Source organism: Epinephelus moara, chromosome 17, assembly GCF_006386435.1.
Source record: "Epinephelus moara isolate mb chromosome 17, YSFRI_EMoa_1.0, whole genome shotgun sequence".
Lineage (NCBI taxonomy): Eukaryota > Metazoa > Chordata > Actinopteri > Perciformes > Serranidae > Epinephelus > Epinephelus moara.
The window spans coordinates 21303666-21314584 of NC_065522.1; the positions used below are offsets into that span (position 1 = coordinate 21303666).

Sequence of the window (10919 nt, forward strand, 5' to 3'; positions counted from 1 at the left end):
CCTAAAGTTTAGAAAATTGAATTTATTACACTTCAAGACTTCATAGGGACCTGCAGACACCCTGCATATACTATCATCGTCACAGTAACCACATCTCACCCCAAGTAGTGCTATTAGTAATAGTATCCTAAAAGTCACTAAGAAACTTTAGGTTGGTTTATAAGTTGTCACCCATCTGTATGTGAAGCACTTCACAATGTTTGATAACTGTGGCACCGAGCACACCATGTCACTATCAAAAATGAGATTTGAACTGCATAATAAGTGGAATTATTAATTTGTTCATTCATTATCCGAAACTTCTTACCCTATTCAGGGTTGCAGGGGGGCTGATTTATCCGAAACTTCTTACCCTATTCAGGGTTGCAGGGGGGCTGATCCCAGCTGACACTGGGCAAGAGGCGCAACATGGGGTAATTGAATATTACAATTACTATTATTATTAGTAGTAGTAGTAGTAGTAGTGGTATTAGTATTAGTATTAGTATTATTAACAATGACTTACTGTTATTGGAATATTGGGGCAGACCGTTGTAACTGACTGTAGCACCTGTTAGCCCTTCCTTCACATCAGGGCCCTCAGTGTGTCTATCTTGTTCCCCATTCTGCCCTGTTAAGATGATTAGATAAATGTATTGAAAGAAGATGTGTCTGTATGAAGGCAACAACCTCTGCAGAAAAACTACTACACTTTGACATCAAGGTCAGCACAGCATCAGGTCTCCCTACATAAACATGCATATAAAATAATACTTTCATAATTTGTTTTTCACACATGAAGTAAAATGAGAGATCAATACTGAATGATTAAAACAAAAGAAACAGACAACTGCTCACCTTCATCTTGTCCATAGAGGAGCGTGCTCAGCACTACAATAAAGATAAAAACTTCATTAGACAACAGCAGTGGCAACTATAGCTTATCAGTCAACAGTATTATGCATTTCTGTGATGATGTTCTTTGAGTCTGTAAAGAGGTGGGAAACTCCTAATATCAAATATATAAAATACCCAATGAAATCAATTCAAAAACTATAATTGCAACAATACCTTAAGACTATATACGGTACATGCATTATGCAAATATGTGTACAAAAAGCTAGTACAGATATATATCCAACAGCTTTGCAGTCTATATAAAAACATGAGTCTGCCTCTGAAAGTCACAAAATTGAAAAGTTGCTGATGTACTCACAGAATAACGCCAGCACACAGAGCAAAGTGTGCCCCATCTTCACATCCAGCGCTGACACACTCTGCTGCTGTGCTTGTCAGAAATTCAAATACTTTGTATTTATAGTGATGCAACGGAAAATGAGAAGAGAGAAGTATCCTTTCATGTGAATATGACAGCAGACTTTTTCTCTAACTTCTCTCAGTGTGGCCTGTCTGTTCTTACTTCTCTTTCACACAAAGCCAAGACAACTGCAGGGGCTTTGACCACAGCGTACTGACATGTTTGCACTTCCTACCCACAGGTGAAAATGTATTAGCTTGTTTCATCTGCAAAGGTTTGCACATGGTGCCTAAAATTGTTAAATTAAAAGTTGGTATAAACAATAAGCAATTATTCCACATCCCTGCAACATAAGACCATTTAATTTAACCCTATAACATCATACACATACCTAACATTTTATTGTGTTTATTTAGTGTATGTTCTGAACATATACTTCCTCTATTGTGATGAGGTTTGTGTTGTGTGCTGGGGAAACTGCGGTTGGTTGGCAACAAGGGTTGGTTGGTATACAGCCATTTCCTGGTGCTTGGACGTTCTCAGAAACAAAAATGTAACACTGAATTGTTTGCTGGCCCTGCAGTCATCTACTATGATAAAACATCTGAAAGGCACTAACTTTTCTGGTGCAGGTAACATTTCAGTTTTGTAGTTTCGAAAATAAAAAGTGACTAAACGGTTTAGACAGAGATACTGGAAATGTGTTACTTCTAGTTAATAGACAAAGAAATCAGCTACATTTTCATATAACATTATATATCATTTCTTGTAACTACAGCATTCTGCAGGCTGTTCTCATGTACTGTTTGTACGTACAGCTATGTAAAGTAATGCCCCAAAATATGTATATAATCCACGTAAACATGAGCCAGTGGTTTGTGCATGAACCATGTATTTATAAACCCTGCGATCATGTGACCAATGTGCTGACAGAGGTAAAAAAGGAAGTATGCCCATGAGGAGGCAGGTTGGGGTCGTGAATGGGTGACAAAACTCGTTCCCCCATGAGACCGGTGATTGGAACCGTGTGAACCCAAGTAACCTTTGAGTCATTGTAAGGGACGTCGTCACCATGTTTCTTTTCCTAAACCTTACCTCAGTAACTTTACTTGCCTAAACCTAACCTGAGTAACTTTACATTAATTACATCTTTTATGGGACGCCAATTCGTTTTGTAAGATATCACACGGACCGTTGTATGAGGATACGTTGCATTCTAACAGTGTGCCAACCAACCCCATGATGGGGCTCGTTGGCACAAATGCACAACATGACTTTAATCACAAATCACCTAACTTTAGAAAACCTTTGTGTATTATTATAACTTATTTATTCATAATTGAGACCTTTACCTTTCATTTGCTGCTGGTTAGAACATTTTTACAGAAATTGTGCCAGAAAAATACGGCACAGTGAAAAGTGTGGCAACCAATCAGCGGTCTCCCTTTAATACTGTATGTATCCATGTATGATTATTGTGTGTAGGTTTGTACAGTACATCCTGTAAGTGTGTGTTAAACACTCTCCATATTGAATTTCGTTTAAAAAAATTCTACTATATACCCAATATAACAAGATTGAGACTTTTTTTATTATGTATTAGAATTGTATTGTAAGTGTGAGCCCTGAATAACAAATATGTCACCTTCTTAGCACTTAAAAACGCTTTAACAATTGTGGTGATGATATAATAGCTTAGAATTGAAGAGGGCACCCATGGAAATGGAAAAAGTATAGACCGAATCACCATGATGAACACCTCCGGGTGGACAACTGGTTTTGAATTGCGGAGATATACGAAATCATCACACTTGTTTATTTCTGTCAACAGTTTAAGCCATAACTGTAATGTTTCAAGATATGTAGTTTAACACGGTGGTCTGACCTATCTGACGATTTTGCCGTACTTATTTTATGTACTGTGTTGCTTTGCTAGCAACTTGATAAGCAAAATCCACCTGTACCTCATTAGTTCCGTAGTTTTAAATGTTGTCCTTCAAGCCGTTCTTGTTTTGTTGCCTAATGCACTTACACAGTGTGGATATAAAACAAAACCACAACAAACAAATTAAAATTTTCCAACCTTTAATTTGAGACGCCTTCAATGTTAGCTCATGTTGCTAATATAACATTAGATAATACATGCATAAAGGGGGAAACTGATCAAATAAAACACTGAATCAAACAGTTGCGTGAGTTTTGTTTCATTGTGCTTTAAAGATTACAACTAAAGTCTGAGAAAAAACAAGCCAAGCCAACATTTCTTAACAAGCATGAAAAAAACTGTTTCCAGTTCCTCTTCACATATTAAGACGTGTTGTCGTAGAAACAAGAATCAGTCAATGTCATTACCACATTCACACCAGAGCTTATATGTTTGTACGCTGAAAAAGAAGAGGAGTCATATACAATAAGATTTTTTTGTGGCAGAAATTTAGTCAAACACAGTGCATCAGTGGTAAATAATATAGTACTTAAGGCACAATTTTTAACAGAATATTTTGAAAACAATGACGACTGATGGTGACATGAGGAAGTGTGTGGTCAATGCTTCTCAATCGGAAACATCAGAAGACGATAACAGGCAACGCCAGAGAGCTGAGTCTGAGAAAATCACAAAGGTTCCCACTCTGTTCTGCATTAATTTTTAATACAGCAGGTCCAAGTAAAAACAATGGGGTCATTCATTTTCAGTAAAGAGATGGTACAGAAAGGCCTGCAGCTTGCTAACTTACTCAGAACCATCTGTCCCATACATTAGTACAGTGCTAAGGATGTGACCCCTGAGCAGTCAGTTGTGCTGGAACACAACGCTGCCAGGAATTAAATCTTGACTTTAATTTAAGGAAGTTCAAGAAGTTTTTATAAGTACTCAAGCTTTTGAGAATGTTGCTCATTAGTCACATTGACATAGCATCCTGGGACATAACTACCTCCAACAGTCCCAGACTTACAAAGGAGCACTGACCTTGTGTAGGTATCAATTAAGGTAATTTGGCACCCCCATGTGGTCATTTATAGGTACTCCTATTTTAACTGCACAGTGATTGGGGTCTGTCAAGCATAACAATAAAACATCCTCACCAACAAATCAGACAAACTTTGGTCAGCCTCAGTAAGTGCAATACAGTGTCTCCTCTTACATTTCCATACATGCAGTATATTGCTCTGTGTGTCAGCCCATTAACAAAATAGGAATCCTGTACAGTATATTCAACTTTTGAAATCACACAAGATGCTAAAATACAAGTCCTTCAATGTAATAGCCTTATATGAATCAGCACAGATGCATCTCTAGTCTGATTTTCATTGAGTCCTGGTTGAGTTATGCATGTCTCAAATATCTGTGGCAAACTCTCTGTTCAGCTGAAGGTCTGTAGCATACTGCTGCTACAGTTGATAACACTGGACCTTACACAGCCCTTTCAGGATTGTTGCGATGACGCAACCAAAACAATTCATGCAAATTCAACCAATCACTGAGAATTGTGTGCAACCTTGCAATTTTGTCCAATCACTGCAACTTTTAAGCAAATTTTCCCAATCATTGTAGTTCTCCGTGAGTTTTACCAATCATAGCAGTACCCTGCATATCGTCACCAAACTCATTTCCTTCTTTCCAGTTGAGCAGATGCACACGTGCAACATCTCACATTTCTAGCACATATTACTGCTAAAGAAGCTTTAGTCTCTATAGATAATTTCCAATCCATTACAACTGTATGGGGGGTGAATTTTTTTATAACTCACTGGATTATATTTTGTTAAGGCCCAAAGTTATAAATATTTAAGGGTGGAGCCGTTTTTTTTAGCTGTTTCTTTAGCTTCTCAGTCACGGCTGCAAACTTCTGAAAGGTAAAATATGTGATACTACACCTGCTGGTATCTCATCATGATACTTTTGTTTGTTCTGTCTCTGATATCTGCCTTCATCTCAATACAATACAGATGAACTCAATTTGAAAAACGTGAACAGTTTTGAACTTATTTTAACCAAAGAAATAGTTCCTGAAAATCAATACCAAGTCCACTTTATGGCTTTTGCCAAGATAGAGTCAGAAGGCTACTGTGGGATGTGTTTATCCAGTTCAGATGTCCAGTAAAAAAGAATTGAAGAAAATTTGAAAAAACTAAAAATACAACTGGCAGCTTACTCCTGAAAAAATAAACTTTATTTAAGCATTGAATACAAAAATAATTAAAATATATATATATCAAATTCAATCAGGTGAAAATAAAATATGCACAGTAGTTATAAATATATTTTTAAGACAGAGGAAAACATGTACATGTAATAGGATATGTTGTCTGATAGCAGATTATTACATACTGTATATTAAAGTAGTTTTTAATGACCATCCTGGATCTATCTTATCTAACTCTATAAAAGATGCTGACTTTAAAGCTGCACCAGCAGCTAGTGATGGCCAAATGAAGCCTCATGAACCATTTTCTTTACTTTCTCTCCCCACCAGATGGCGCTCTTGGTTTAAAAATAAAGGCTGACAGACTTACAATGAAGTGTGCTTTCAAGCTTTTGTTGAACAGACATCGCCATCTGTTGGCTTCAGAAAATAAAGACAGTGGTTCATGAGGCCTCATTTGGCCATCACTGCCAGCAGCTGGTAACTAAAGCTCAAATATACTTATGCTGCTCTTTGGAATAACTTGGATTCAAAGTTACCTACAAAAAATAAATGACAAAATGACTGTACAAAATAAAGATAATGCAGTGCATTAATATTAAATGAGAATATGCATCAATAGTCTTGTGCTCGTGCTCAGACTAATTAAATCCACAAGTTAAGCTCAGACGCTTCCAGTCGCCTCTCTGTCAGCGTGTTGATGGTGCTTTTTGTGGTTAACTTTGGATGATGATGGTGTGTGGCTGCGAGTCTCAGCAGTCTGTAAACTCTCCTCTGCTAGCTAGCTAGCTAGCTGTTAGCTAGCCAGGTCAAGGTTCTCACATATAAACATCAGTAAACATCGAGGAAAAGATGGAGAAGAATGAGCACCAGCTGAACTAGCATCCTGCTAGCCATTGAACAGATGCTGGAAATAAACTGGACGACCTCTGTGACGCATCAGTTTTCAACAGGATATCAGGATGTTCACCAAAACTTGGCTAGTGCCATTTCACCAGGTGACTCTGTCTCTATATGCAAAGTCTGACAGAGTGGAGGAGAAGGAAAGGAGGCATGTGTTTTACAGTGAACAAGGACTGGTGTGTTGTACAATCCCATGTGACAAATACATTTTGAATTGAATGACTAGAAGAGAAGCAAACCAACAAAACAAATCATTATTCAAGATGTAAGGACGCTTTCTGACATGTTAATCTGACTTATAATCATTTAATGATCTGTAAATTGAATCATTTAAGTGTGCACATCATGTGGTGCATTATTACCAAGAGCTGTTCCTGGTTTAACTTCAGAGAGAAGTTTCATCTATTGTTGATGCAGTTGATTTTTCTATGAATGAAGAAGTTCAATTTAATTAATAATATATACTGTATATAGTGTCATAATTATATTAAGTTTCAACAGAATTTAAGTATGCATATAAACTTTATAAAGGATCACATCATTTTTCAACCTGGACCCTGTTTGCCTGTGTAAATTGGTCACTGATGTGAACAACAATTTTTGAAACCTGGGGCAACTGAACACCATCACTGTATGTCCTTTAAAAGTGGTTATGGATATTGAAAATCTTTTAGACAACACTAAAAAAAAAATCTATAATATACTCTCTCCAAATCTCACTCATGTTTCCACTGTCGTCTCACTGCAACAAGTGACATCTTGTGATATTTCATAAAGAGACTTCTTCTTAATGAGGCAATGACAAACAGACCAGTAGAAGTGAAAGGTAAAGAGACACTTAAACCACTTATAGTAACAATCTGAGCCGCTCTGTGGCAAAAATAACCACTATAATACACATAGACATACAGTGACTGTGTTCATTTGACAGAAATTTGATGATGTTCACACAGGAATATAAAATACATGGACAAGATGGAATTATGATATATTACATATATTTTAAAGGCTTTTTTTCTTTGTTTAAAAAAAAAAAAAATCACGTAAAAGGCTATATTAAAATTTGTTTCATAATTTTGTATGATTGAACATGTGCTCATTCACAGGCAGTGTAATGGAAGCCTTAGTTACTTTAAAACAGTTCAGTTATTTTTTATAGTGTAGATTTCTGTGAGCTGCTGACCTGTTGTTACCTCCAGTATAATGATAGGACACATTTCAATACAAACTTTGAGCATGACTGTTGTAAATGACTGACCTGCAGTTCCTATTTTCACATCAGAGTAAAGACAACTCTCCTCTGGTTCATGGCGTTTCCCTGTTAAGATGATCACATTAATCCATTAAATAAAATATTTCACTTCAGGACAAAACAAACTATTTTCTATTGTTCTATGTATCTGGAGTACTCACCCTTCTTTCCAGTGTTTTTAAGTTCAATCAATGAATAGGTGGCATCCTGGGATTCAGATGTATCTGAAAAATACATTTTTTTAGTTACAGGATTCTCTATCAGTCACTTATAATTAATCCCCTAAAAAAAGCCATTTCCTACAAGAGCGATGCAAAAATCCACATGACAGCTATTCACACCAGGCTGGTGGGAATTATCCACATTGCCATGTTCCATTTCATCTGTCAAGCAATCCACTGTCCATAAAGAAACACGAGTACCTTGTTCCTCTGGGGGGATTAGCCCTCACTAACATCCAAACATCACTGCTGCATGGAGCACTATATAATCCCAACCAGGGAAGGAGGACTGTTTGCTTCAGTTTGTTTCAGGCAGTGACCAACATAACAAACTAAGAGTAAAGTAAGAAGACATTCTATATTTTGGCAGCAAGCGAGCTCTGACCTGAAGGTATGACATCATTTGGAACAAAGGATTTCATTGGTCAAACATTTATTTTCACAGGCAAATTTCCGCTGAGATCTGTCTGAATATTTTTTGTCCCCACACAAAGGTTACATAAATCAGTTTTTATAAATTTCAATGCAAATTGAAATGCTCACTATACAAGGCTGTCAAGACTTAATTCATTAATTAATCATTAATTCTGATTCAAATCTCATTTAAGTAATTTGATCTTGTTTTGGTACTCCTGGTAGCTGGACATCCTGACCTCTTCGAAGACTTGTTATCAGTGAAAAATCAGTTACTGCACTGGCGGCCAAATTTTAGGCAAAAGACAGCTCATATCTAAAATGTTTTCACCTAAATCTGATAGGGCATTTTTGCAGTGCATGTTACTAAAATATATATATACTGTACCATTATCAGTGTCGTCAGAGCCCGACTCATGAGAAGGGTCACACCTTAGATCTTGTGCTATCACATGGGTTATCTGTGAGTGTGGTCAACCTTGGTTGTTTTAAATGTGCTTTATAAATAAAGTTTGAGTTGAGTTGAGTTGAGTTTAATTGATTCATAGAGACGAGCGTCACCTACAGAGCAGTGAAAATCAAGTTGAAGTCAAGTTTACTATTTAGTACTATTTTAATTACATGATACCATAATTAAACATCCTGATGTGTTTTTAAAATGTGTCTTTAAAACGTGTATCAAATCAAGATGTGTCCTTACCATGGAGAGGAGAGGAATCTTCATTCTGTTGAGCCTCATTCTGGTTGACCATGTGACATGCAGCAGAGCCCCGATTGGTGCTCTCAGACTGGACTGGCCTACAACATGCAGATAATAAATTTACAGAGGAACATGGCATGTATTTCCTGTTATAATCAAAATAAGATAATGTTGTACCAACCTGATAAAGCACGAATCTGTAAATAAAGACAGTTGTTGTTAGATGGTTTTGTATTTTAAGTTGTCATACTGCCATTCTGTCATGAGATCACACAACCCAATTGCAAGAAAATATGTTGGCATTGTATGTTTCTGTTACAGCTGTATGTTATTATGTGGTGGATACGTTGAACCTTTACGTTTCTTACAACGCTGTGATGAATGTGTGGTTTTGTTCAGGCACAGAACCCAAAAGGTTATGCTAGTAAAAGATCAGGTTTGGCTTAAAATACCCATGTTCAGTGGCACAAAAGCTGCTGGAAACATGGACTTGGGTCACCAAAAAAAAACAACCCACGCTTCTTGAAACGTAGCCACTGGTACCTAAGTACAGTGGCACAAAAGCTGCTTGACACATGGCCACTGGTTGCTAAAAACAGTGAAGTTCTGTGGCAGAAAAGCTGCCAGAAACTCAGCCACCAGTCACTAAAAAGCAAGTGTTGGTATTTGTTCATCTCCAACAGCAGCCCCCCCTTTGCAACCCTCTGGCATAGGTGTGACACAATCCACCGTCCCCTCCACCTCCGCCTAGAAATGTTGATATGATACCTGTGAAACATTCAAATGTAATGTATCCCTGGTTTGCAGAAATGTACAATGCCAACATTTTCTTCTGGCGACTGGGCTGGATCAGAATACATCTGTGTATTTGAACAGTTAAACCATAACTCATGTAATAAAGGTCTCACCTTTGGACGGTGTGAAGCAATACAAAAGGGGCAGAAGAATAACAACTACAATTCCAAAAACCAGCCGGATAATCATCGGTATGGGAAATGAGGAGCTTTCAGGCCTGGAGGCTCCTGTAATAAATAAAAACTGTTAACAAACTTAAACAGCAGTTTTGTTTAACTGAATTTACAACATTTTTCATAAGGATAAGTCACATTGAGCAATAAATAATAAAAATGTCCACATACAGTGTGAACTTAGCCATCCCCAATAACTCAAGACTGTCACAACATCTGATGCAGACTTTCTTCAGCTCACAAAGAACTGAATCCAACAGGTGGAATCAGCTGAAACTAATGATGACTCAAAGTATTGACATATGACATAAAAGAAAGTGCAGCACTTGTTTTACTCCTACTCACCTTTAACTGACATCCAACTCTGTGCTGACACTCCTGTTGAGTATTTACACTTGTAAAAGCCTTCATCGTACTTTGACACTGCAGAGATATTTAGCTCCCTTCTGGTGTCATTTTGAATGAGTTTATCATTTCGATAGAAAAACACCTTGGAAGCAAATGTTTGGCTTCTTATTCTGCAGCTAAGACTAACAGAATCTCCCTCGGTCACAGGATGGACAGGGCTCACCAGGATAACATCTCTATCTGTAAAACAGACACAGAATGAGGTTTAATAACAGGTGTCTTCAAGGTCCTACAAACTACACACTGCTTTAATGATCATTGACATAAAAACTTAAAGCCCCCTGCAGTGTATTTTGGCATTTTTATATTTCATATTTTTCTCAGTAATTTCATGACGATGTTGATTAGCCACACTGTTCACCAGTGGTCAAATTGAGGGGGGATGAGGGGGGATGCCATCCCCTTTGTTAGAAATATGACCAAAAAGCATCTCCCTTGTTAATCTAGAATCTGTGTGTGCAGGCACGGACGTAATTTGAGGGGGGACGCAGGGGACATGTCCACCGCACTTCCCGTATCTGTGCCCTCCGTCCCCTGCACTTTCTACAGCCGTTACCGCCGTCCAATTCGTTTTTAACATGTGGTAACGTGTTTTTCCGAGCCGTCTTTAAACGCACCATGAGAAGACACGCTCACATGTTGTGATCAGAGTATCTCCACCCAGACGAGAC

General features: G+C 37.6%; 1 protein-coding gene across 7 annotated transcripts in view; it reads right to left on the bottom strand.

Moving 5' to 3' along the window:
- The window catches only part of LOC126404179 (Fc receptor-like protein 5), a 147154-nt gene that overhangs the window by 98594 nt on the left and 37641 nt on the right, over positions 1-10919 (bottom strand). The window lies entirely within an intron of this gene.